This window comes from Megalops cyprinoides, chromosome 2 (assembly GCF_013368585.1).
Source record: "Megalops cyprinoides isolate fMegCyp1 chromosome 2, fMegCyp1.pri, whole genome shotgun sequence".
Classification (NCBI taxonomy): Eukaryota; Metazoa; Chordata; class Actinopteri; order Elopiformes; family Megalopidae; genus Megalops; species Megalops cyprinoides.
In genome coordinates, this window is record NC_050584.1 from 69,685,956 (window position 1) to 69,712,944 (window position 26,989).

The window sequence follows — 26,989 nt, forward strand, 5'->3', positions numbered from 1 at the left end:
GAGTGAAAAATTAATCACATATTCCTGTCACCTGTTTCTCCTTTCCTGGGAGAGATGACAGAGGATCTGAAGGGGTCTCCAGTTAAGATCCTGTAAAAAGCAAAAAGGCTCATTATCTATTTAAGACTGATTGCAATGACGGAGAAGAATTTTTAAAATCAGTTCATGTCTGTCTTCACTCTTACTCTGGCTCTGATGAATCTGGGGGCTGTTTCAGTGGGATCTTGGAGCTGCCAATCATCTCCCTCTTCTGGATCATGACCTGTCCGTTCTGCCTCAGTGAGACCTCTTCCATCACTGGCATCAACTCATCCTGTTTCCATGGAGATCTCACTCCCTGGTTCCCATTACTGACCACCAGATTAGGAATTGATGATACAGGAACTGACATCTCTGTGACCTCAAGTCGGCGAATCAGTACTTTTGGCTGTCTGAGGAGACAGGAAGTGACCTGAGGTGAAAGGCCCTCCCCTTCCTGTTGGCTAGTGTCTGATTTTCCTTCATTCTTCAGCTCTCTGTCAGTTTGGATGGCTGGATCACTTTCATCTCTCTCCCTCTGTTCATCTCTCTCTTTTTGGCCCTCCCTCCAAAGTCCCTTGTCCTCTTCGTCTTTCACACCATCCTCCTTCTCCATCTCCTCACTCTGCCTCTCCCCACCTTCCTCTTCCTCCTCCTTTATGTTGGATAGTATGTCTATCTCCTCCCTGCTCATCCCATATCCAGTCTTCCTCTCCATCCTCTCCTCTATGTCTTCACTTCTGTTCAGACCTGATCTCAGCTCCACCCCCGTGTAATCTCTGCTGTCCATCACAGATTCTGTCATGTCTTCACCTGAAGAGGGGGTGCTTAACTTTTTGGAGCCATATGCAGGTTCTGATTGGTTATCACATTCAATCAGTTCAGCCGAATCATCAACTTTTCCAAATGGTGGTAGGGAAAGTGAGGACAGGATACAGTTGTCTATGGAGGGAGGAGTCACTGAGAGAGAGCAAGCAAGAAGGAACAGATGGATCTTGTCTCATTAAGTGAGAGAAGAACAAATCCACAGAAAAAAAGGAAAAGGAATCGTTTTAAATATTCCTGTCACTGCTTTTTCAAGTTGACCTTAAATGGCTCACAACTTAAATATTGTGTAATCAGCCGAGGTCTTATGTTAACGTAGTGTAGTTCCTATTTCCGCCTTTGGAAATAAGATAAAAACCACAATCAAAAATGTATGCATGTTTTGGCATGTTGTAGCATCTTCACAGTTAAGAGTGTGCTGTAAAATTTGGTCTATATGCGTCCTCTAACAGAGGCCTACCGTTCCTGTCCAGGTGTCCAACACATCTGTGTTGCTGGAGTAGGACCTTAAGCTGCTGTGGGTCAGAGACAGACTGCACACACTCCTCCAGGACAGAGGGGGCAGCACCAAGCAATGACACAGTCTGAGGGAGAGAGAAGTGTTACCTCTGTCATTAACAGGAGCACTACTTTGCAGTTTGTTTTTTCATATGTTTACATTATTTTCCATCTACCCCAGCTATCTACATTCCATCTAAGAACATCAAAATGTATTGAAGGCTAGATGAAAACAACTCTAATAGAAATATACATTACAAAGGAATCATATAAATGAATGAATAAAAATCATGAACAGGAAAAGAAAATGAAATAAAATAATTAAAACAGCAATTGTTGCTCAAAGGTCACCTTAAAAACGAGAAATGAGTTTTAAATGCTGGTCCATTCCAGAGCTTTGGAGAGTTGGCACTAAAAATATTGTGTCCAATCTATTATCTATTATCATGTTTTATCCCCTATGTGACCCTGTTTTGCAATCGGTAATAGTATATTTGGACTGATTCTCCAGATAACCTCTGTACTCACACAGGACAGAGATGAATGCAATCCTCCATACACTCGTGCATAACAAGCGGCTATTTCTCACACTACAAGTCCCACAGTGCACTACAGCAGAGCGGGAGCCCAGTGGAGGGTGCTGCACCACTGATGTCAGCCTGAGGAACCGTAGAGTTTCTGAAAGCTATCAGACGAGGAGGTGCTGGTTAACCAAGCAGCACAAATAACATGCTGGTCTGGATCTGACACTGAGGGACCCAGCCTAGACTCAAAGTGAATACCAAACTGAGCCACTCGGGACCCCAGTGTCCCCTCGTTTTTAATTTAGGATCTGCTATATCCAGAGGTCCAGCAGCTGATGACCTGAGAGCTGGAGCAGGCTGGCATGGCTGAAGCACTCTTTATGTTCTGGTGCCAACCCATGTTTTTCTTTAAGAACCAGAAACTAAATCCTAAAGTCGATTCTAAAACCAACTGAAAAATAAAGCAGAGATCAATGAATAAGGAAATACCTTCTTTCTTTGATGTTTTTGTCACTGCTTTTGGAGCTGCATTTTGCACAAGCTACAGTAGATACAAGGAGTTACAAAAGTCCAGCTGTGATGGGCACAAATAATATTTTAAGGATCAGAACTTATTTTTTAAATGCTTCTACAATGTTAAAATAAACATATACAGGAGAGGCAGATGGGGTAAGCAAGCCGGAGTACTGGTCAGGCTCTGACAACGGGGTTTCCAGACTCTGCTACCTAGCATCCACCTAGAGAATCTCCGCTCCCTGTGTAACAAGATGGGCGAGCTGTTACTCCTCAACAGATCCAACAAGGATTTCTCTCGCTCTGCTGCCCTGTGCTTCACAGAAATCTCGCTTAATGAATCTACTCCACTCTGTTCAGCACGTCTACCTGGGTTTCATATATACAGAGCGGATCACGTCGCGGAACTGGCAGGAAAATGGAGAGGTGGTGGAATCCGCCTCTATGTTCTTGAAGGTTGGTGTACTGATGTCACAGAGTTAATGAAGTCATGCTTCCCAAACCTGGAAACTTTGTTCATAAACTGAAAACTGCTTCATTTATTCACCTCAGGAGTTTGCCTCTGAAATACTGGTCAGTGTTTACATTCCTCCACACGCCCGTGCAAATAAGGCACAATGGTGATTAGCCGACCAGATCATCAGTGTGCAGCAAAAACACACAGACTCTGTTCTTGCTTTTAGGGGAGATTTTAACATTAAGTGCCGGGGACTTCAACAACGCAAACTTAAGGACAGTACTCCCGAAATTCCACCAGCACTTTACCACATGCAGGGATAACATGCTGGACCTTGTATACACAAACATCCACAGTGCATACAAGGCTGCACCTAGGGCTGTGCGATATGACCAAAATCTCATATCCCGATATAGGTCATTTCATATCTCGATAACGATACATATCACGATAAATTCAATAAATAAACAGTTTATATAAAATGACCACATGGAAAAGCCTATATCTTATTACATTTTAAATTATATACTTGACAAATAAAAGGTACTTACATTTGATTATTTTTTCCTTTATTTAGAACCTTTGTGCAAATTTTCAATTTACGCCTCATTTCCATATAGCTCTGTGTACGTATGCGAGTCAACCAGAAGTCCCTTCATCCCTATGGGAACCTGCATCGACATAAACACTGTGCTTTAACCAATAATCTTAAGACATACAGATCATCTTGATCACTTTGATATGAAAACTTTATCTCCCTCCCATTCTACCACTGTGATTTCCCTCCATTATATTGCCGTTCATTTGACATATAAATAGAGGTCGATTCACCGTTGCATTCATTCCATGATGACACTGACACGAGTGAGTTACGTTTGATCCATCTCCTTTTCCTTGCATTGAACACTAGAGGGAATATTGCATATACTATACTGAATTACGGACACCAAACAAAACTGTGTGAAAACGAGGCGTAACCCTTTCGTACGGTCGCACTGGTGTGATTTACCGTTTAGTGTGTATGCTAAAACCAGTGCGATTAAAACACTAGACTGAAAAAATTCTAGCTAATTTTAGCTTTGAGGAAACAGCGATTTACCCTTAAAAAATCTAGCAAATGCTAACTGAAAACTATGACAAGCTTAATAACGCTCATGAAAACATAAGGAACCATGTAATATAACACGCACTACATAGCATAAAAATAAGTTATGTGCGAAAGGGTTAAGCATGTAAGTAAAAATATGAAATATTAATGTATAATATATAAAAAGGTAAACCGAAAACACTTTTCAACTATAGTTCTGTCACATTCACTCTCCTCCATGTTTGTTTGTGTTGCCTTCATGCAAATTTCCTGCCCGCAAAGCGTCATCCAAACAACTAAAAATATTGCCACAAAGTGTGTGATTTGTGACACAACGAAATAAATGATAGAGCATAATATGAAACGATAGATGTTTTCCTATCATCACACGATATACAGTATATCGTCATATCGCACAGCCCTAGCTGCACCCTACCCCCACCTCGGACAATCAGACCACATCTCTATTTTACTGACTCCGACATACAGACCCATACAAAAATGGGTCAGACCAGCCCTGAAGAAGGTGAGAACCTGGCCTCAGGGAGCCACATCAGCACTCCAGGACTGTTTTAAAACACAGACTGGGAAATATTCAGACAAGCTGCCACATACGGCAGCTCTGTGGACTTGGTGGAGTACACAGCCTCAGTGACTGGCTACATTAGCAAGTGCATTGAGGATGTTACTCTCTCCAGAGCTGTCACCACCCGTGCAAATCAAAAACCATGGTTCTCTGCAGAGGTGCACGCGTTGGTAGAAGCCAGGGATGCAGCCTTTAAGTCTGGGGACAGGGAGGCTCTCAGCACAGCCAGAGCCAAACTGTCCTGGGCAATCAGGGCAGCAAAGCACACCTATGCAAAGAAGATCCACAGCAACTTCATGGACTTCAAGGTCACACGGCACATGTGGCAGGGAATACAAACCATCACAGACTACAAACCAACACCTCAGGCTTGTAGCAGTGACACCTCCCTGCCAGATGCGCTGAATGACTTCTACGCACATTTTGAGGCACAGAAGAAGGTACTCGCGAGGAAGATCCCCCCTTCCTCCAGCGACCAGGTCCTCTGCCTGTCCACAGCTGACGTAAGGAATACTCTGCACAGAGTAAACCCACGGAAAGCTGCTGGACAACATACCTGGTCAGGTGCTCAGAGAATGCGCTGGGCAGCTGGCAGGCATTCTCACGGACATCTTCAACATCTCCCTGAGCACAGCAACAGTACCTGCTTGCCTCAAAACAACCAGGATCATACCAGTGGCCAAGAAGTCAACCGTGTCCTGCCTCAATGACTACTGACCTGTAGCACTCACACCCATTGTGACAAAGTGCTTTGAGAGGCTGGTACTGAGGCACATGAAGGCCCATCTCCCAGACCATCTGGACCCATTGCAGTTTGCATACCGCTCCAACTGGACAACTGATGATGCCATCACTACTGCCCTCCACCTCACCCTCTCCCACCTGGACAGAAAGGACAATCATGCCAGAATGCTGTTCGTAGACTTTAGTTCACTGCCCCCTCCTCCCCTCCTGCGCCTGCGCAGGAAAAGACCCACACCCCCGGAGCACAACAAGTCCCCGCCCACTCCCCTGGACTGAGCACATAGCCACTTTAAAAAGTGTATTCTGTTTAGATATTTACATTTACATTTATTCATTTGGCAGACGCTTTTATCCACATACACATTTATTTGCACTCTGCCTGCCACCTTACAATTCAATGTCATGTTACTTTGTCTACAACCCCACATCACTATGGACATTCCCAGATTCTTTCAGCATCAAAAGATCAGGAACGCAGCAGAACCCAGATGCAGTTTCACCCTCCTGACCTACTGGATCCCGTCTTCTGGGAGATCTGGGCTGCAGTGTAGCATAGTGCTAAGGAGCAGGACTCATCAACGAAAGGTTACCAGTTGACTCACTATGGTTTGTTCTTGTGTTGTACTCTACCTCACTTGTAAGTCACCATTGATAAAAGCATCTGCTAAATGAGTAAATGTACGTGTAGGTGTAAACTGCAGGACTTATTGACTACAGACCTGCTGCACTCACCTCTGTAGACATGAAGTCCTTTGAGAGGTTGGTGCCGGCCCACCTGAAAGACATCACAGACCTCCTGCTGGACCCCCGAAAATTCACATATTGGCCCAACAGGCCCGTAGATGATGCAGTCAACATGGCATTAAAGCACATTCTCCAATACATTGTCTACCCAGGGACCTACGCAAGGATCTTGTTTGTGGACTTCGGCTTGGTGTTCAACATCACCATACCACAAGTATTCCCCTCAAAACTTTCCCAACTCACTGTGCCTGCCCCCACCTGTAAGTGGATTACCAACTTTCTCACAGATAGGAAGCAGCAAGTGAGGGTGGGGAAATTCACATCCACTACCCAGACAATCAGCACTGGTGCCCCACAGGGTTGCGTGCTGTCCCCACTGCTCTTCTCCCTTTACACTAACGACTGCACCTCCAGGGACCCCTCGGTCAAACTCTTCAAGAACAGTCATCTGTCTCATCCAAGACGGTGATGAGTCTGCATACAGGAGGCTGGCCCTCTGGTGCAGCCATAACAATTTAGAGCTGAATATGCTCAAGACAGTGGAGATGATGGTGGTCTTCAGGAGGAAACCCCATACAAAGACATTCCTGGGAACTATAATCTCCAAAGACCTAAAGTGGAAGACCAACACCGTCTCCAAAAAAAGCTATATCAGAGGATATTCTTCCTTCACCAGCTGAAGAAGCTCAGCTTGCCACAGGAATTGCTGGTTCAGTTCCACAGCAATCATTGTGTCTGGTCCTCATCACCTGTATAATGATCTGCTTTGGCTTTGCCACCAAACAAGACATTAAACGACAGCACACCATCAGGACTGCAGAAAAGATCATTGGAGTTAACCTGCCCACACCGAGATCTTTTCAGTACCAGAGCCAGGAAACAGGCAGGCAAAATCTTTGCTGACCCCTCACATGCTGACCATCACATATTCAAACTCTACCCACCAAAACAAGCTGACACCGAACAGCTTCTTCTCACACGTCATCACACTCAAACTGTTAAACCAGCGATGTGTCATCAATACCTCTCTTTCTGTGTATTCACAGCACAATAGTTGCATAAATAACAGTTGTACAGATACACACCCTGCACTCACGTACACTTTAACTCATGACATTGTGCAGAAGCTGTTCTCTTGATATACCTTGAACTTGATCCTTCCTTATTCCATGTATGTTGTTGTTTGTTGTATCACTACTCTTCATTGGTGTTGATGTTTTTATCCCTGAGAAAGGTACTGCTTTGTTTTCTCCCAATCCCTGGACCAGCCACAACCGCGATTTGTTGAACTCTCATAATTCTATTAATTGAAAACCATAACCTAAAATAATCATGAGAATTCAGTCCACATTTCCTTCCAAAGGCTCCCTTCTGGTTGCACTCTGACTTTTATCACATACTCCTTGGCTGAACAAACAATATCATAATGGCAAATCCAAAATTGGATATTTTGGCTGCAGCTTGAAGCGGGCCATGAAATGGAGCTCTCCCTCAATGACTGAGTAATTTACTGAATTTTGCCATTAGAGGACAAAGAGTAAAGTATGTTAAAAGCTTAGTCAGAGTCAGTGGACACATGGAGAGGTGAGCTGGCATCTCCAGCAGGTCCAGGTGTGATGCAGTGGGGTTTTGTCTCCTTACCTGTTTGAGGTCTGGTACTGGCAGCAGCTGCTCCAGTCTGGAGAGGAACTCCCACACCAGCATCTGCAGAGCTGAGTCATAACTGGGACCCAGCTGCAAGGAGAGAGAGGGAGAGAGGGAGAGAGGGAGAGAGAGGGATAGAAAGAGAGAATGGCCCTTTAATAATGAGATAATGTTTACTGCCAGAACTCTGCAGTGAAACCTGCCCCACTTTACATGGACCTGAGTGTCAGACCTGGAGGAAGTGCTCTCTCTCAGCTGGGTCTTTCAGCAGGGTTTGGACCAGCTCCACAAAATCAGCTTCTGACGCCTCCACCTTCACATCAGAGTTCTGCAACATAGCACAGGGGTCACACACACAGCTAACACACTGTACAGTGTAAGGGTCCTTCTGGGTCATCAGCCTGCCAGTTACATATTCTGCATTTCCAACAGTATCAGTCTCGGTTCCAGAGACACTGATAATGGGCCAGTAACACTTCCCCTTCCTCCCATTCCTGCCCCTGTAGTGGTCAGGCTGTGCGCTGGAGGAACCATCGCTGGCTACAAACTCTGTGTCAACATACTGGATCATTGGCTCATTTCATCTCAAATCAACAAATGCCAATGCTCTTTGCTCTCAGATTTACTACAAAAAAGTATAATAATATTCTTACTTCATTCATATGAACTAACCATAAGTTTAGATTGTGGATTACAACTGCTGTTTGAAATTTTACCATTTTTAATTTATTGCTAAAAGCCAATAGATTCTATTATAAGGTTCTCCCTGGCATATCGCATCCTGGAGAGAAGCAACTAACTCATTGTTGTATATTACAAAGGTGGTTTGTTACTGGTATTGAAAAAAAGAACTCTGAAAGTTCTGAAGATGGAATATTTGAAATCTTTACAAAAGGCAACAAAGTGCATGAAAATGCTGAATGCTATAAATAGTGGAGTTAATTACTTCATATTCTGGAGCATAATTATGCGTTTATATCACCGTCCCTTTTTTGTATTGTATGTCTTTTCATATTGCACTACAAAACCCTCTTGAAAATGAGATGCCGCATCTTAAGGGTCTTTATCCTCTTAATTTATAATAATACTAACTCAAATTTCTACATTTCCAGATCCGGATATCTGGAATGTTCAAATGGGGTGTGAGATAACAGCCCCTGCCCTGACTGTAACCTCGGGAGCAGCAGCACCGCTGTTATGCTAAACGCCTCTGACCCCTCCAGAATGCATCATTCTGTCTCATCACTGCCATTATTTAAACATACACTTTTCACATCTTAAATTACAAAGAGCTTCAGCCCCCTTCTCTCACCCTCGCTCGCAGTGCCAGAATCAGCTGGTTCCTCTGTCTGTAACTCAGCAGCTCTGGGACTGCCTCTGTCACCAAAGTCACAAACTCCTCCAGTTTCCCATAATGCACTATGTCTCGCTGCTGCACCACTTGCCACATGGCTGCAGAGAACAGTCGTAGAGGGGGAACCAAAAGGTGCAGGGAGGAGAGAGGAAGAGAGGGATCTGCAACAGAGTGAGAACATAAGGAATCTACACACAAACAGGAGCACCTCTGACACATCTAAAGCAGCACTGACTTCAGTTACCAGCATTTGGTCCTGGTTCCACAGTCTACTGTTTACCACCCACTGCTGTTTACAGTTAGAAATTCAATTTGGCCTTAAGGGGTTTGGTCCACATATCAACAAACTGCTAGTACCTGAATTCTTGTTTTAACATTTCGTGTTGTTTTGTTTACCCATAACCTGAGATAAAACTCCAAACTGCTTTAAACCAAGATGAATCAATATCAATCGATTAATAAAATGGTTTAGTACTACAGAGTTTTACACTCTTCCTCTGCTGCAGACTGAACGCACAACACTTTCAGCTAAAATGCGTTTGCTACACAGTTACACGGCAAATTGCAGACAAATACGTCTTCTGCCTTATTTCATAGAGACTGCACTCCCCGTATGCAGAAGGGAATGCTGCGAGTGTGTTAAAGCGCATTAATGCTAAAGCTGTGCTAAGGCAGCGGCTGGATGAATTAGGCAGGTTTTTAAATCTCCCTCCCACAAGATCACGCAGGATGCGGTGATGATGCCGGTCTGACAAAGCCCTTCCAACGACGATAAAATGTACAAACCCCTGTTCTCCTTCCCTGAAGAACTTCGTCTTTCCATCGCTACAGCTCCTCCAACAGCTTAATTACAGACCGGTTGACCAGCTATATTTTCAGAGCAACCGCTGTAACATTGGCTGCCAACGCGTATAAACACCATAAACTCGTACACTTTAAAACTAAAACCTGTTTCGAAACCACCGTCAGAAACCGCTTCAGCGACAAGGTAGTGACGTGTTTCCGGTTCATTCACTCAGATTTACTTCCGGGTTACGATCGTTTGCGAAATGTGTCAAAATGAAAGCGTTTATATATTTGTTCATGTAAGTTTAAAACACTTATCACAAAACGTATCATAAATTTGACACATTTTTTTTCTTGCCCACCACCACCCCCCCTCATTGGAGGACCTCTTTATTAAGCTCAAGAAGAAATGCAACAGGATCAATAATATTACTGAATTACAGCAAGCAGATGAAGGTGAAGACACAAAGAAAACAGAAAAAAATAAAATAAAAATACATACAATATTTATCAATAGTCTTTTGTCTTCACCACTAGCAAGTGAATGTCCTCCACCTATTCTCCACCCAAAACCAATGGTCAGTATTACAACCTCTTCTCTAGTTATATATAACTATGGATATATTTATAGTTATAGTTATATATATATTTACAGTTATATATATATGTAACAAAACATACATTTAAGGACAAAGAAATGAAAAAGGAAAGAAATACATTAATCATTACTTTTTTGATTTCCTTCTTTCATTATGCCCAAGTCCCCTCCCCTTCACTTCTCAGACCATTATTATCCAACCCCCCTTACAAGGGACAACTCAACCATATTTCCTGTAGCTGTTCACTTCTTTGCTACTTGACATATTTGGTTATCTATGCGATCCACTCATGACGCCTTTTCCTTTTCTATGCTTTGTGCTAATAATTTACACATTTCTTTCCTTTTTTACAGTAAGTACATTTATCCAAATCACATATCAATATTTACACATATCTACATATGTCTATGTTATTCTTTATTCCCAGTCTACTGCCACTCTCAGTGCCTGCCATCTGTCCTTATATATAATTAGCCTACTGTTTTCTTGTGCCATGTAACCCTCAATTGTGCTGTGGTTTTATAAAGAGTCTGAATCTCTCTGTCCTCAAAGCCTCCACAGATTTTGACTTAAAATATTTTGACACATTTGTACTACTCATGTACTATGAGAAAAAGACATTACATTACGTCATTTAGCAGACGCTGTTAGTCAGAGCGACTTCAAAATAAGTGCATCACAATGCTACTATGCATATACGTCGTGTCTGTGTGAATGAAATCTGAAACACTGAGATCTCTTCAGAACATATTTATGTCTTATTGTAACACAACGACTAGTCAAAGTGAAAAACATATTTTGAGAAGTATCCAAAATAAAAACAGAAGAAGGTATGTTAGTGAAAAGTGGTACGATGTACTTAGCAGCACCTTCTTTATTGGCAGTTTTAGCAGACACTTATCCACAGTGACTTACATCAGTTAGTTTTTTTTTTTTTTTTACAATGTTATCCATTTATACAGCTAGATATTTTTACTGAGGAAACTGTGGGTTAAGTACGTTGCCTAGGGGCACAGCAGCAGTGCCCCAGAGGGAAGTGTATGGCGTCAGATTTATGTCAAAAGTCGCGAGCGCAGAAAACATTCTCGCGCACAAAACAGCCACCACGCGCGAGAGAATTTCTGCTTGGCGCGCGCTGGAGGGCATACGCGCTCGCGCGGGTTAACAGAAGTTGAGTTTTGCTTGCGCGAATCGACCTGAGTTTTGACAATTTGCAAGGGAGGCACTGACCCTCTTATGATTGGTCACTTTCAACGCAATCACACCCACACGACCCCCTTGAACCTTGATTGACAGCTTCCGTTAACTGAGGGACAGGCAGACAGTGGCTGTTTATAAATTCCAAGTGTTATGATGCTCCTGCCCTAAGCCAAACAGTCGCGTGAATTGCCTTTAAAATGAACAAAGTAGGCTATCTTGCTAGCTAAGTGGTTGGTTGACCAGGGGTGGGGTTGGCTGTATAAGGATGAAAAGTAACAATGTAAATGGTTTTACGTACAGTTTTGAGGTACTTATACTTGGCATGAGTATTTCCGATTTAGGGGACTTTGTACTTTTATTCCACTACATTTCAAAGCAAATATTCTACTTTTTATTCCACTACATTAATCTATAGCAGCTGCAAATACGAGTTACTTTTAGCAAAGGGTTCATACAAATGATGTACTTTTTTAGTCAGCCAATCTAAAGAGGAAGCCATCACAGTTACTATAACCAGCCCACAAATCCTTTCAGCTCCACTCACAGGTTAATGCATCAAAAATGGAATACCTCTGTCACGATATAAACACACACGTTCGGTGTTTCTAATCGCAATGAGTTTATTAAGAACTCCACAACTCACGTTACAGCCAACTTGTCTCTTCAGGTAGCATCACTGATTCCACCCACGTACCCCAATTACGTCACCCGTTATACCTTCAGGGCACGCCTCATTGGACACGTTCATGCATCACATTACATCTCCCCCTTTTGAGACGATAAACTAAGAGTAACATATACCAGTACTCACTTCATTCAGAGTATCCTTAAACATACCTTCAAATAAACAATACTTACCCCTTATAGATTAGGTTAGAGTAAACTAGGTCTCATTCAAAACAAAATCTATTTTCCCCAAAGCATTTTCTTTTTTTTTTCAGAAACCATACATACTACTGTACCATAGTATTTGCAACATTTTCACATTCACATGTAACATTCCCCTTAAGTGCATTAGAACATTAACTTCAGAACCTTCCATTTCTTTCTTCTTCTTCTTTTTTCCTTTTTTTTCAACTAAACATTTTACTGTAAATCAGTAGTTGAACCTGAATAAAGAATAAACATAAGCAATAAACCAGTAAACACAAGTCAATCATTGAGTCTGAATCTGAGAGGTGGTCTGATTTCACGGCCCCTGGAGGTCAGTCTGGCTGCGCCAGACAGAGTAGGCCGTGCCGGTGTTCTCCGTGTAGTCTCTGGTGCAGAGGGCCCCGGGGACGCTCCGTGGCCCCTGGTGACCATCACCGGAGGTGGACTGCCAATGGGACGGTTTGGGCTGGTCTCAGGCTGTAGCTGTGGCTCTGCAGGCCCGGTAGTCTCAGGAACAGCCTGCAGGTGTCTCCTGTTGCGCTGCAGCACCGTGCCGTTGTCCATCTTGATCATGTAGGATCGGGGTTGTTCCGCTTTTCCCACCACCTGCGCAGGAGTCTTCCACCCCTTTTCTGTGTCCAGCTTGACACGCACTGCCTGGCCAAACGGCAGCTCTGGGAGACGGTGGGTGGAGTGTCGGCGGTTGTAGAAGTACTCGTAAGATTTCTTGGCTTTCGGGTCATTTAGTCTTACTAGTTCAGGGTTTATTGGAGTCATCTGCAAGTTTTGCTCCAGTGTGGGGACTGTGGTACGAATCTGTCGTCCCATCATCAGTTGAGCCGGACTGGCCCCTGTCGCAGCGATGGGTGTTGCCAGGTAACTCATCAGGGCAAGGTACAGGTCCGGTTGTTTCAGTAGCCTTTTGGCAGTCTGGACTGCTCTCTCGGCCGCCCCGTTGGCCTGGGGGTAGTGGGGGCTCGAGGTTGTGTGTGCGAACCCATACTCTTTGCTAAAGTCAGTGAATTCTGCTGATGTGAACTGCAGGCCGTTATCGCTGACTAGTTCAAGAGGTACACCCCATCTGCTAAAGGTGCCTTTGAGGCGTGTGATGACCTGCTGGCTTGATGTGGAGGGTAAGTGTGCCATTTCAATGTACCTGGAATAGTAGTCTACTACAATCAGATACTGCTTCCCCTCCAGCTCGCACAGGTCAGCAGCGATCCTCTGCCAAGGCCCCTCTGGCAGGGCCGTTGTGATGAGAGGCTCCCGCCTCTGCTTGGGCTTGTGCTCTACACAGAACTTGCACTGCATCACAGTTGTTTTGATGTCGCCACCAATGCCAGGCCACCAGACGGACATTCTGGCTCGCTCGCGGCACTTTGTCAGTCCTTGGTGACCTGTATGAATTCTTTTCAGAATGTCTGCTCTCTGTTGTTTTGGAATCACAATTCTGTCATCATACAGAACCAGTCCCTTCGCTACAGACAGATGATGCCTGGCAGAATAGAACGCAGAGAAGGAGGGAAAGTTGTGAGTCTTACGCCAGCCGCTTCGCACACTGGAGATGACCGCCTGCAGGTCTGGATCCATCTGCGTTGCTCCTCTTATCTCCTCCAACTTCTCTGGTGACATGGGCTTGTTTGTCAGCACTGCATCGACGTACGCCTCGATGTGGCGCTCTGTCTCTGACTCTGTCTCGTGAGCCAGAGGGCTCCTGGACAGCGCGTCTGCCACAATCAGCTGTTTACCTGGAACATGGACAGCAGTCACACTGAACCGCATCAGGCGCATTAAAAGTCTCTGGCACCGCACCGGCGCTTTGTCCAGGTCACACGCATTAATCAATGGGACTAGCGGCTTGTGGTCTGTCTGGAGGCAAAAATGGTCTAGCCCCTGTACATAGCGTACAAATCGTTCACACGACCACACCGCTGCCAAGCACTCCTTTTCTATTTGGGAGTAACGTTTCTCTGACTCTGTAAGTGTGCGTGAGCAGAAAGCAACTGGTCTCAACTCACCGCTGTGCTCCTGAAGTAGTGTGGCGCCCAGGCCATAGCTGCTGGCGTCCGCGCTGACGACTGTGCGACGCTTGGAGTCGTAGTAGGCCAGTGCTGGAGCTGATGAGAGCATGTCCTTAGCTCTCTGCAGCGCTCTCTCTTGGTGGTCACCCCATGCCCACACACTGTCCTTTTTGAGCAGGTCAGTGACTGGGTGTAACACAGTCGAGAGGCCTGGCAGAAACCTCCCCAGGTAGTTAATCATGCCCAGCGCCTGGCGCAGCTCTCCCACGTTGTTTGGGCTGGGCATCTCAGTGATTGCGCTCACCTTACTTTTGTCTGGTTTCATGCCCTCTGCGCCGATTATGTGTCCAAAGTAGCTGATCTCTGACTTGTTGAAACGGCACTTTGCTTTGTTCAATTTCAGTCCAGACCGCCGGATTGTCTGGAAGACTGCATTCAGCCGCCTGTTGTGTTCTTCCTCATCTGCCCCATAGACGAGTATGTCGTCCATCACGACAACGACTCCGTCGTGACCCCTGAGCAGGTCAGTCATCAGCCTCTGAAAAATTTCAGGGGCTGAAGAGATCCCAAATGGGAGCCGCCTGTAGCAAAACCTGCCCATGGGTGTGATGAAGGTGGTCAGTCTTTGACTGTCAGGGTCCAGGGGAATTTGCCAGAAGCCACTGGAGGCATCTAACGTGGAGAATACCTTGGCTCCAGCTAACTTGGGAGCGATGTCCTCCAGTGTCGGCAGTACGTATCTTTCCCTCTTGACGGCCTTGTTGAGGCGCTTCAGATCGACGCACACCCTGACCTGGTCCTTGTTCTTCTTCTCTGCTGGCACCATGGGTGCACACCAGTCAGTGGGCACTGTCACATGCTTGATGATGCCTAGCGCTAACATGCGCTCTAGCTCCGCTTCGACCTTGGGCAGGAGGGGAAACGGCACTCGGCGGGGCGTTGTGGTGGCGTAGGGCTCAACGTCAGGTTTCAGTTCAATTCTAACTGGATCGCACTGTAAGAGCCCTATTTCCCCAAATATGTCGCCGTCCGCCACAGTGCTGACTGCATTAAGTCTTTTCACTAGGCCCATCCTTTTGGCCACTCCTCCCCCCAGTAGGTTCTGTGCGAACTGTCCTTTGATTACTGTGACCCAGAAGGCATACTTTTGGCCCTTGTGCAGGCTTGTGGCCAGGAATTTACCTATGCACTCCACTTCCCCGCCTGGGCTTGTGGCACTAACTGTAGTCTTAGCTAATTGGGGCTTGTTCGGCAGTTTGTTGTACGTTTTCTCAGTCATTACAGTAATGTCCGCCCCCGTGTCAATCTTAAAATCAACCAGACTATTGTCAATGGGGAGTGTGACACGCCAATCATCACTGAAATCTGGCTGCTCAACTACTGTATGGGCCTGATTTGTCACTGCTCCAATGAAGAAAGCTTGATCATCATCATCATCATCATCTATTTCGTGTGTCACAGCCATTAACTGTTTAGTCATTTTGGTTTTGCACAAAAGTTCAAAATGTCCAAGCTTACCGCATCGTCTGCATTTCTTGTCACGTGCAGGACAACATTGACCTTTATCGTGTGCTCTGCCGCACCGTGAGCATCCATTTTGTTTACTGGGCTCATCTCGTTTCGGACCGTTTTGTCCATCTCGCTGCCGCCTGCCCTTGCCGCGTTTCCAGCCTGTCTGTCCTCTTTGTCCCACAGCATTCACCGAACACTCGCCTCGCTCCACGCTCTGATTCTTGATCTGTTCACTCTGTCGAGCTAGCTGGATAGCTTTCTCCAGCGTGAGATCCGCCTCAAGCTGTAGCTTTTGCGAGACCTCGCTATCTAGGATGCCAATGACGAGTCGGTCTCTAATGTGTTCATCCTTTGCTATGCCGAATTCACAATATTGGGCTAACTCATAAAGGCTCCTCACGAAAGATTCCACAGTTTCTCCTGCCTTCTGTACCCGCTTGTGGAAGCATGCCCGGTCATGAATTATGTTGCGCTTAGGCACAAAGTGATCATCAAACTTTGCTATAACTATCTCATAGTCAAGTTGAGGGTTATCACTTTCGTCGTCCTCGGTATACACAAACGCTTCATAAATTGGCTCTGCTTCTTTCCCCATCGAATACAGAAGAGAGTTGACTTGTACCTCACCGCTCTCTTTGTTGAGCTTGGAAGCCGCTCGAAACCTGTCGAATCGGCGCCTCCACACTGGCCACTCCGCTGGCCGGGTAAAGTCAAACTGTTCTGGTGGTCAAAACTTGGCCATCTTCGCTTCTTTCAGGATTCAGTCCGTGACTTCTGACACCATGTCACGATATAAACACACACGTTCGGTGTTTCTAATCGCAATGAGTTTATTAAGAACTCCACAACTCACGTTACAGCGAACTTGTCTCTTCAGGTAGCATAACTGATTCAACTCACGTACCCCAATTACGTCACCCGTTATACCTTCAGGGCACGCATCATTGGACACGTTCATGCATCACATTACAACCTCTTTGTACTAAATAAAGAGACAACATGATATTAAGTTTTTACTTTTCTTATTTCAAGTAAACGGTACCTGTAAATCAGCCTCTGAAAAAAAAACTCCTCAGCAGTCCCTGAATAAAATATTTATGTGAAGATGACTGGTACAAGGCTGTATGGAGACTATAGCCTTATTTACATTAATATGATCGATATGACATTTGAAAAGTGCGATAAACTATAAAGCTAAAAAGCCGTCCCTCAAGTTACGTTTTCTGTAGCCCATGCTAACTTAGCTAACGTTAACTACCGTCTCCACTGAACTGAATAACGCTAGCTAATCGAAGCCTACTCCCCATGAAAGTCGGAGCAAACTTACAAATATTCTGCAACTATACTGCCCATTTCCCATCTAATTTTTTCAGAGGCTGATTTACAGGTACCTTTTACTTGAAATAAGAAAAGTAAAAACTTCCAAGTCACCAACCGATGCCTCCGCGATAAAAGGGGCGGATCAAGAGCACATCCGGGCATTTTAAGTGTTCTGGGTTTCTTGCGTTCTTCGTATTGCAACCGTACTTGATGACGTCAAACGAGTTCACGAGAACGCAAGAACGGACAAAAATGCGGATTGATAAACAGCCAGTGTTTGGCCAGAGGCTTGTTATTTCAAACAACTGAGTTCTGACAACAAGTTCGGAGTTGAAGACACAGTGGACGGAACGTTTGGTCTATTGCATGCAATCGATTTAATGATAGGGGAAGCATAGCTAACGTTAGGTAGTTAGTTTGTTAAACTATCAACAAAAATACCAAGGTACTTGTATGAAGAGACCTGTGAGATGGTTTCATCATGGATGACCACAGACCTGTGGTCACCCACTCCTCTAGGGTCAAACACCATCTCATCTGTCTTTTTAACATTTGCCACCAGGTGATTATCAACACACCATCCTACAAATCTTTGTATTTCTGAGTTATACTCTGAAATATTGCTGTCCTTCTTCATTAAACCTCAGATGGTGGTATCATCTGAGAATTTAATTATGTAGTTATTAGGGTTACGACTTCTGCACTCATTAGTATATAAAGTAAAAAGGACAGCTGAACTAACACACCCCTGGGGGGCCCCTGTGTTCAAGGTTCGGGGTGCTGAAAGAATACCATTATAACTGACCTGTTGTTTACGGTTGGTCAAGAACGAGTGGTACCACCTAATAATTAGACTAGAGGGTGGACCTTCAGCTCATCCAACTTCCTAACTAATCAGTGTGGCTGTACAGTATGAAATGCTGAACTAAAATCTACAAATGAAAGACATACATAGCGCTAGCACTGAACCTTGTGGAACCCCACAAGTGACCTTCAGCAAGTCAGATTTGACATTATTTTTTTGAACATATTGATGTCTGTCATCAAGGTAACTTCTTAGCCATGAGTATTCTTTGTATACACATGACTGTGTGGCAAAGAATAGCTCCAACACCATCGTGAAGTTTGCGGACGATACTGTGGTGGTGGGCTTGATCACCAACAACAATGAGAGGGCCTAACTGGAGGAGGTGGAGGACCTGAAAAAATGGTGTCAGGTCAACTACCTCTCCCTTAACGTCAGCAAAACAAAAGAGCTGGTAGTCGACTTCTGCAAGACACGTCAGAGGAGTTACACCCCACTCTCCATCAACGGTGCCCCAGTGGTGAGGGTCTACAGCTTCTGATACCTTGGTGTACTCATCACAGAAGACCTGACATGGACCGCTCACACTTCCACCCACAGCAATGCCTCTATCACCTCAGACTGCTAAAGAAATTCAGACAGCCAAAACAGATTTTAAAAGCCTTCTACTCTGGTGCCATCGAGAGCATTCTGGCAGGATGCATCACTGCCTGGTGATGGCCCTGCAGAGGGTGGTGCGACTAGCTGAGCGCACCACAGGGTCTGTTCTAACCCCCCTCCAGGACCTGTATACCAGACGGTGCAGCACCAGAGCCGGTAAGATAATGAAGGAACCCCATCACCCAAACCATGGACTCTTTCAGTGGCTGTGGTCAGGCAGATGCCTCCGCAACCTCAAGGCCAACACTGAGAGGCTCCGTAGGAGCTTCTTCCCCCAGGCCGTCAGAACACTAAATGCAGCTCATACTGGAGTCTAACTCCGTTCTGAACATTTTTCTATGTCTTGTGTTGTATATCTTCCTTAAATTATTTCTTTTTATATTTTTTATATTTTTCTTTATATTTTTATATAGATTGGGATATAGATTTGTGATTGCGAGTAAATTATATTTTTTCTTTTGTGAGTCTGCCCTGCTGCCGACCATCATTTCACTGCACTGTACATTGTACCTTAGTATATGACAAATAAAAAACTTTGACTTTGCTACTAAGCACTAGCGTAACATAATTGTGATTGGCCCCGGTGCAAATATTTTTCTTGCCCCCCCCCCCCCCCCCCAAAAAAAAAACATAAGCACACATATTACCGTATTGTTTTCCCTTTAGTCATAGCTGATGTGGGAGCACACCTCCAATTTTCTGAGGCCATGTGAAATGCTTCCGGGGGAAAAAATAGACCTGATTATATTTAATGCTGATATCACAGCAGCAGTACTTTGCTGATTCCATGTGGTAGATAGAAACACATGGCTACAAAGATAGAGTGAATACATGTGCTATGTGTTTTTCAAAGTTAATAGGTAAGTTAACCAACATATAGATACAAGCATTTCAGTGGACTTTGGAGGTGTGCTCCCGCATAAGGTATGACTGAAGGGAAGAAACCTAATGCTACATACCGGGGACAGCTGTTATTGCACTAAAATAGCTATTCGATGTATCACCTGCCCTGGACTTAAATCACCACAGCCTAATTTCTCTAACTATCAAACACCCGAAATAGCTTTAGCCAGCCTACACTAACAAATCAACACAAAGGTAGCTTACACAGTATGCCGATAAGCATAGGTCAAATAGCCATCAAGGAAAGCACAGCAACTCATTATTTGAGTTGAGGAAAAATTGATTTCACGCAAGTTATCACAAATGACAGGGAGCAAGGTCATTGGACAAACAAATTAGCATTTCCCAGCAAGCCTTCTTCCGTTCATAACTTTTTGAGAAGAAAGCAACCAAATTAAATAAGTGATGGGTAGAAATAATTTGTATTTTTAATAAAGCATGTAGTTTTGGAGCATTTCAATAAGGACAAATAAAATACATATAAAAAGTCTATGACTCAAAACCATAAGTGTGATACATAAGGTGGGAAGGTGGTATGTATAGCTGTCACAATTACAAATAATTTCAGTGATATCGTTGAATGGGTACTGTTACGATTGCAGATGAAAGCATTTCACAACGCCATGTGTTTCCATTCAGCCATCTTTATTCAACAACCATCCATTCCCCCCTTTACCACTAGATGCCACACTTAACATATCATTTCAATCACTTTGAAGACTGTGTGTAACAGTCAATGCAGAAGAGGGCCCACCTACAAATAGTAAAGCAGCAAAAAAACACCTTCCTTTTTTGGTGGCATCTCTCCAGTTCTTGGGCATGTGCCAGAATATTTGCACAGGGCACAACACCTGCCCTTATACAGTGTTTAGGGGGCGTTACCTATGCTAATAACAAATAATCGGCCACGTGCCTCCAATTTATGATCAAGTGGGTTTCTTCATTCAGCACGCCTGGGTATGAGCAGATTTGCATGGATAAGAACGTTTGGTGCATCTGGAGTTGACTTCTCTTATTTTTTTCATTTAACAGAAAATTAAGAGAAAATATCAGAGAAATTTAAGAGAATTGTGGTGGAGAATGTGAGGCCTTATGTGAGGCCTAAAGCACTAGTATGCACTAAAGCACTGTTATTAATGAAAGGCATTATATTAAGTACTACAATAATAAGCATTACACAATATTGTTGATTTACTACATAAGCAATACAATTAATAAGCATTTCATGATAGTATTGATTAAAGTGCCGCTATTGGAAAAGCATTAAGTACTGTTATTAATATGCTGTGATTCTGTATGATTATGGGTTTGGGTAAGGCCAGGGGTTATTCTAGGTTATAAGTATTTGAAAGCTATTGCAGGACAGTTGATGTCAGGATATGCAACCTTGAAGAAGGAACACTGCCTTCAGCATTGCCCCTCCTTGGACGTCACCCCAGAACCTTTGTGCGCTATGTTGTTGTTTTATAGTCATGCCATCCTCTCCTATTGGTTCATGGTCTACGCTTATTGTATCTTCTCTCCCTTCACTTCTATTGGTTCCTAGTCTACGCTTATTGTATCTTCTCTCCCTTCACTTCTATTGGTTCCTAGTCTACGCTTATTGTATCTTCTCTCCCTTCACTTCTATTGGTTCCTAGTCTACGCTTATTGTATCTTCTCTCCCTTCACATCTATTGGTTCATAGTCTACGCTTATTGTATGTTTTCTCCCTTCTCTTCTCCTATTGGTTCATAGTCTACGCTTATTGTATCTTCTCTCCCTTCACGTCTATTGGTTCATAGTCTACACTTATTGTATCTTCTCTCCCTTCTCTTCTCCTATTGGTTCATAGTCTACGCTTATTGTATCTTCTCTCCCTTCTCTTCTCCTATTGGTTTACAGTCTACACTTATTGTATCTTTTTCCTCTGACTCATAGTCATGCCACCTTCGCTTATTGTATCTCCTCCCCTTGACATGCCCCTACAGCATGTCAGCCTGTTTTTGCCCCTTTTAACATATGCATCCCATTTTAGTTTTATATTTTCTTTTATGAGTTATACAGCTAGAAAATAGCAGCTGATTGCCTGCATTGGCCTAGCTAATATCTACTGATAAATGCTTGTAAACTGTATGTGGATTTTCTGCAATTTGTCATAGTTGCCCATCATAGTAGTGCTGAGCTAATGGCCCCCCTTTGCAGGGTTTAGTTCTTCTGGCCCATCTCCTGGGCCGTGTCCAGATGGGGCCTAGTTCTTACATTAACCCTTTGTTTTAAGGCCTAACCTTGTAGCTTATGGCACATAGAAATCTGTGTGCCTTCTTACAGTCTGCAGCACCGCTGTCTGGCTAACTGAGTTATTTAACCCTTTTTATTATTTAAACGTGGGCCTGGAAATAATGGTGATATTCCAGGCATATATGCTTAAAAATAAAATGAACTCTGTATTATTTAATTATGTTTAAAAATCATATAGGTGTGGAGTGGAATTAATGGGAAATTTCAGAAGTGTTATGTTTAAGAATAATATACAATTGATAACTATGGTGTTTATGGGATTTTCTAGGCGGGGTAAATGTAACAGTTTAAAAATTAAATAATGGTGTATCAAATGGAAGATGGGGTGATCTTGAAGGAGGGGCCTGGGAGGAGTTGGAAGTTGGGGTCTGACATAGGAGGAGTGAGAAAAGGCATAAAGGATGGATGCAGGATGAGGGGAGGGCAGAATGCTTGGGGATATGCTTGCGAATGCATTGTAACCTGTTGCTCCGCGGACCAACCTGGTTTGCTGTATATGACTGATCACCATATGCAATAAACCAAAAGCTTATTTACATCAGACTCTGTAAGAACTCTTATTTATTTCCAGAAGGCACCGAAGTGTGGAGGAAGGCCCTTGGTCCCCCTGGCCCAAGCCCGGAGGACAGGCACCACAGAATGTTGCTGCATGAGGCCCAAATGTGTCAGATTTCACTCACACACACAAACAAGACATATATGCATAGCAGCATCTCTAGATGCACTTGTTTTGAAATCGCTCTGGGTGAGAGTGTCTGCTAAATGACGCTGTGTAATGTCTTTTTGGCATAGTTTATCACTACTACAAGCACGTTAAATATATGATACGTTTGTGATAAGTATTTGCAACGTAAATGAATAAATATATAGACGCTTTAATTTTGAAGTTTCGGAAATGGTCGTAACCCGGAAATAAATCTGACTGAATGAATCGGGAACCGGTAACACGTCACTGCCTTGTCGCTGAAGCGGTTTCTGACGGTGGTTTAAATACTGTTAGTTTTAAAGTGTACGAGTTTATGGTGTTTATACGCGTTGGCAGCCAATGCTACAGCGGTTGCTCTGAAAATATAGCTGGTCAACCGGTCTGTAATTAAGCTGTTGGAGGAGCTGTAACGATGGAAAGACGAAGTTCTTCAGGGAAGGAGAACAGGGGTTTGTACATTTTATCGTCGTTGGAAGGGCTTTGTCAGACTGGCATCATCACCGCATCCTGCGTGATCTTGTGGGAGGGAGATTTAAAAACCTGCCTAATTCATCCAGCCGCTGCCTTAGCATAGCTGTAGCATTAATGCGCTTTAACACACTCGCAGCATTCCCTTCTGCATACGGGGAGTGCAGTCTCTATGAAATAAGGCAGAAGACGTATTTGTCTGAAAGCCATTTGCCGTGTAACTGTGTAGCTAACGCATTTTAGCTGAAAGTGTTGTGCGTTCAGTCTGCAGCAGAGGAAGAGTGTAAAACTCTGTAGTACTAAACCATTTTATTAATCGATTGATATTGATTCATCTTGGTTTAAAGCAGTTTGGAGTTTTATCTCAGGTTATGGGTAAACAAAACAACACGAAATGTTAAAACAAGAATTCAGGTACTTGCAGTTTGTTGATATGTGGACCAAACCCCTTAAGGCCAAATTGAATTTCTAACTGTAAACAGCAGTGGGTGGTAAACAGTAGGCTGTGGAACCAGGACCAAATGCTGGTAACTGAAGTCAGTGCTGCTTTAGATGTGTCAGAGGTGCTCCTGTTTGTGTGTAGATTCCTTATGTTCTCTCTGTTGCAGATCCCTCTCTTCCTCTCTCCTCCCTGCGCCTTTTGGTTCCCCCTCTACGACTGTTCTCTGCAGCCATGTGGCAAGTGGTGCAGCAGCGAGACATAGTGCATTATGGGAAACTGGAGGAGTTTGTGACTTTGGTGACAGAGGCAGTCCCAGAGCTGCTGAGTTACAGACAGAGGAACCAGCTGATTCTGGCACTGCGAGCGAGGGTGAGAGAAGGGGGCTGAAGCACTTTGTAATTTAAGATGTGAAAAGTGTATGTTTAAATAATGGCAGTGATGAGACAGGATGATGCATTCTGGAGGGGTCAGAGGAGTTTAGCGTAACAGCGGTGCTGCTGCTCCCCAGGTTACAGTCAGGGCAGGGGCTGTTATCTCACACCCCATTTGAACATTCCAGATATCGAGATCTGGAAATATAGAAATTTGAGTTAGTATTATTAGAAACTAGGAGCATAAAGACCCTTAAGATGCGGCATCTTGTTTTCAATACGGTCCTGTAGTGCAGGGGTTTTCAACCTTTGTCCGAAATGCCCCCCCCCGTCTATGTTTGAACTATTAGTCGATATTTAACGTCGTTTGCCATCTCACCGATACGGCGGCTGATTGTATTATCAGAGAGTGGAATTTTCGCAATGTCGCTGGCTAACTTCTCTCCGTGCATAGTTTGACAAATAGCCAATGCTGGTGGACGAATGAGAGTCTCTGCAATCATATGAGGCACTTTGGCTTTGGCAATCAAATATGCCACCTCATATGAGGCATCCAGGGATTTGGATGTCACTGCGGTTTGTTTTGACATTGTTAGTTTTTAGCAAAACTGACTCTTTACGGCAGAAGAAATCAACTGGCTTATCTTTGTATGTTGGGTGCTTCGTGTTTAAGTGGATTATTAGTTTCACAGGTTTTAAGCTGTCATTTGCAAGTACCTCGGAACATAAAACACACTGTGGGCGTGGTTTGTCATTGACTTTAATACATGTGAATCCATATTTTATGTACCTTTCATCAATTTTCCGTCGTTTTGTTGCACCCAGGCCTTTACCCTTACTCTGCAGCCTCTGTCCTGAGTGCAGCTCTTCACTTGATGCTCATCGGCGTTAATGGGGTCAGAATCGGCTGTGGATTCCTCTGCAACAACACCCCAGTCTTTGTTTTTATCACTCAGTTGAGCAGTTTCACCTTCATTGTTGGTCTTCATTTTGGTAAGCCACTGGTCCATTTTTACGTGCGTAATCGCTCGTGTTCACTAGCTGTATAACGCAGGCTCTCAGCTCTTCTATAGCCGAAGATAGACGGCAGGGTCTGCTAGCCAGGGAAACTAGTCAGATTGCTACACCCCCCTCTAGTAGTTGAATATTGAAATGCTATTAACGACAGAAATGACAGGTTCACTGCAATTATTGTTTTATTCCTTTTTCATTTTAATTGCCGGCTTGCGCCTAAAAATCTCCTAATCTTGCGCCCCACTTGACAGGCGCTTGTGCCCCCCTGGGGGGGCGGGCCCCACAGGTTGAAAACCCCTGCTGTAGTGCAATATGATAATACAATACAAAAAAGGCTAGTGATATAAACACATAATTATGCTCCAAAATATGAAGTAATTAACTCTGCTACTTATAGCATTCAGCCTTTTCATGCACTTTGTTACCTTTTGTAAAGATGGCAAATATCCCAGCTTCAGAGCTTGTTCTTTTTTTCAATACCAGTAACAAACCACCTTTGTAATATACAACAATGAGTTAGTTGCCTCTCTCCAGGATGCTATACGCTAGGGAGAATCTTATAGTAGAATCTATTGCGTTTTGAGCAATAAATTTAAAATGGTAAAATCTCAAACAGCAGTTGTAATCCACAACCTCAACTTCCGGTGTGTTCATATGAATGATTTAGGAATATTTCTATGCTTCTTTTTTGTAGTAAATCCGAGAGCAAAGAGCATTGGCATTGGTTGATTTGAGATGGAATGAGCCAATGATCCAGTATGTTGACACAGAGTTTGTAGCCAGCGCTGGTTCCTCCAGCACACAGCCTGACCACTACAGGGGCAGGAATGGGAGGAAGGGGAGGTGTTACTGGCCCATTATCAATGTCTCTGGAACCGATACTGATACTGTGGGAAATGCAGAATATGTAACTGGCAGGCTGATGACTCAGAAGGACCCCTACACTGTACAGTGTGTTAGCTGTGTGTGTGACCACTGTGCTGTGTTGCAGAACTCTGATGTGAAGGTGGAGGCGTCAGAAGCTGATTTTGTGGAGCTGGTCCAAACCCTGCTGAAAGACCCAGCTGAGAGAGAGCACTTCCTCCAGGTCTGACACTCAAGTCCATGTAAAGTGGGGCAGGGTTCGCTGCAGAGTTCTGGCAGTAAACATCTCATTATTAAAGGGTCATTCTTTCTCCTTCTCTCTCTCCCTCTCTCTCTCCCTCTCCCTCTCCCTCTCCCTCTCCCTCTCCCTCTCCCTCTCCCTCTCCCTCTCCCTCTCTCTCTCTCTCTCTCTCTCTCTCTCTCTCTCTCTCTCTCTCTCTCCTTGCAGCTGGGTCCCAGTTATGACTCAGCTCTGCAGATGCTGGTGTGGGAGTTCCTCTCCAGACTGGAGCAGCTGCTTCCAGTACCAGACCTCAAACAGGTAAGGAGAAAAACCCCACTGCATCACACCTGGACCTGCTGGATATGCCGGCTCACCTCTCCATGTGTCCACTGACCCTGACTAAGCTTTTAACATACTTTACTCTTTGTCCTCTAATGGCAAAATTCAGTAAATTATTCAGTCATTGAGAAAGAGCTCCATTTCATGGCTTGCTTCAATTTGCAGCCAAAATATCCAATTTCACCATTATGATATTGTTTGTTCAGTCAAGGAGGATGTGATAAAAGTCAGAGTGCAACCAGACAGGAGCTTTTGGGAGGAAAAGGGGACGGAATTCTAGTGATTATTGTAGAGTATGATTTTCAGTTAATAGAAATATGTGAGTTCAGCAAGTCTTAGTTGTGGCTGGTCCAGGGATTGGGAGAAAACAAAGCAGTACATTTCTCAGGGATAAAAACATCAACACCAATGAAGAGTAGTGACGCAACTAACAACTACATATATGGAATAAGGAAGGATCAAGTTCAAGGTATATCAAGTGAACAGCTTCTGCACAATGTCATGAGTTAAAGTGTACATGAGTGCAGGGTGTGTATCTGTACAACTGTTAGTTATGCAACTATTGCACTGTGAAGACACAGAAAGAGAGGTACTGTTGACACATCGCTG

The 26,989-nt window shown here is 44.1% G+C and overlaps 1 pseudogene; it reads left to right on the forward strand.

Annotated features, from left to right (window-relative positions):
• The window catches only part of LOC118773783, a 146,080-nt pseudogene that overhangs the window by 110,399 nt on the left and 8,692 nt on the right, over window positions 1-26,989 (forward strand).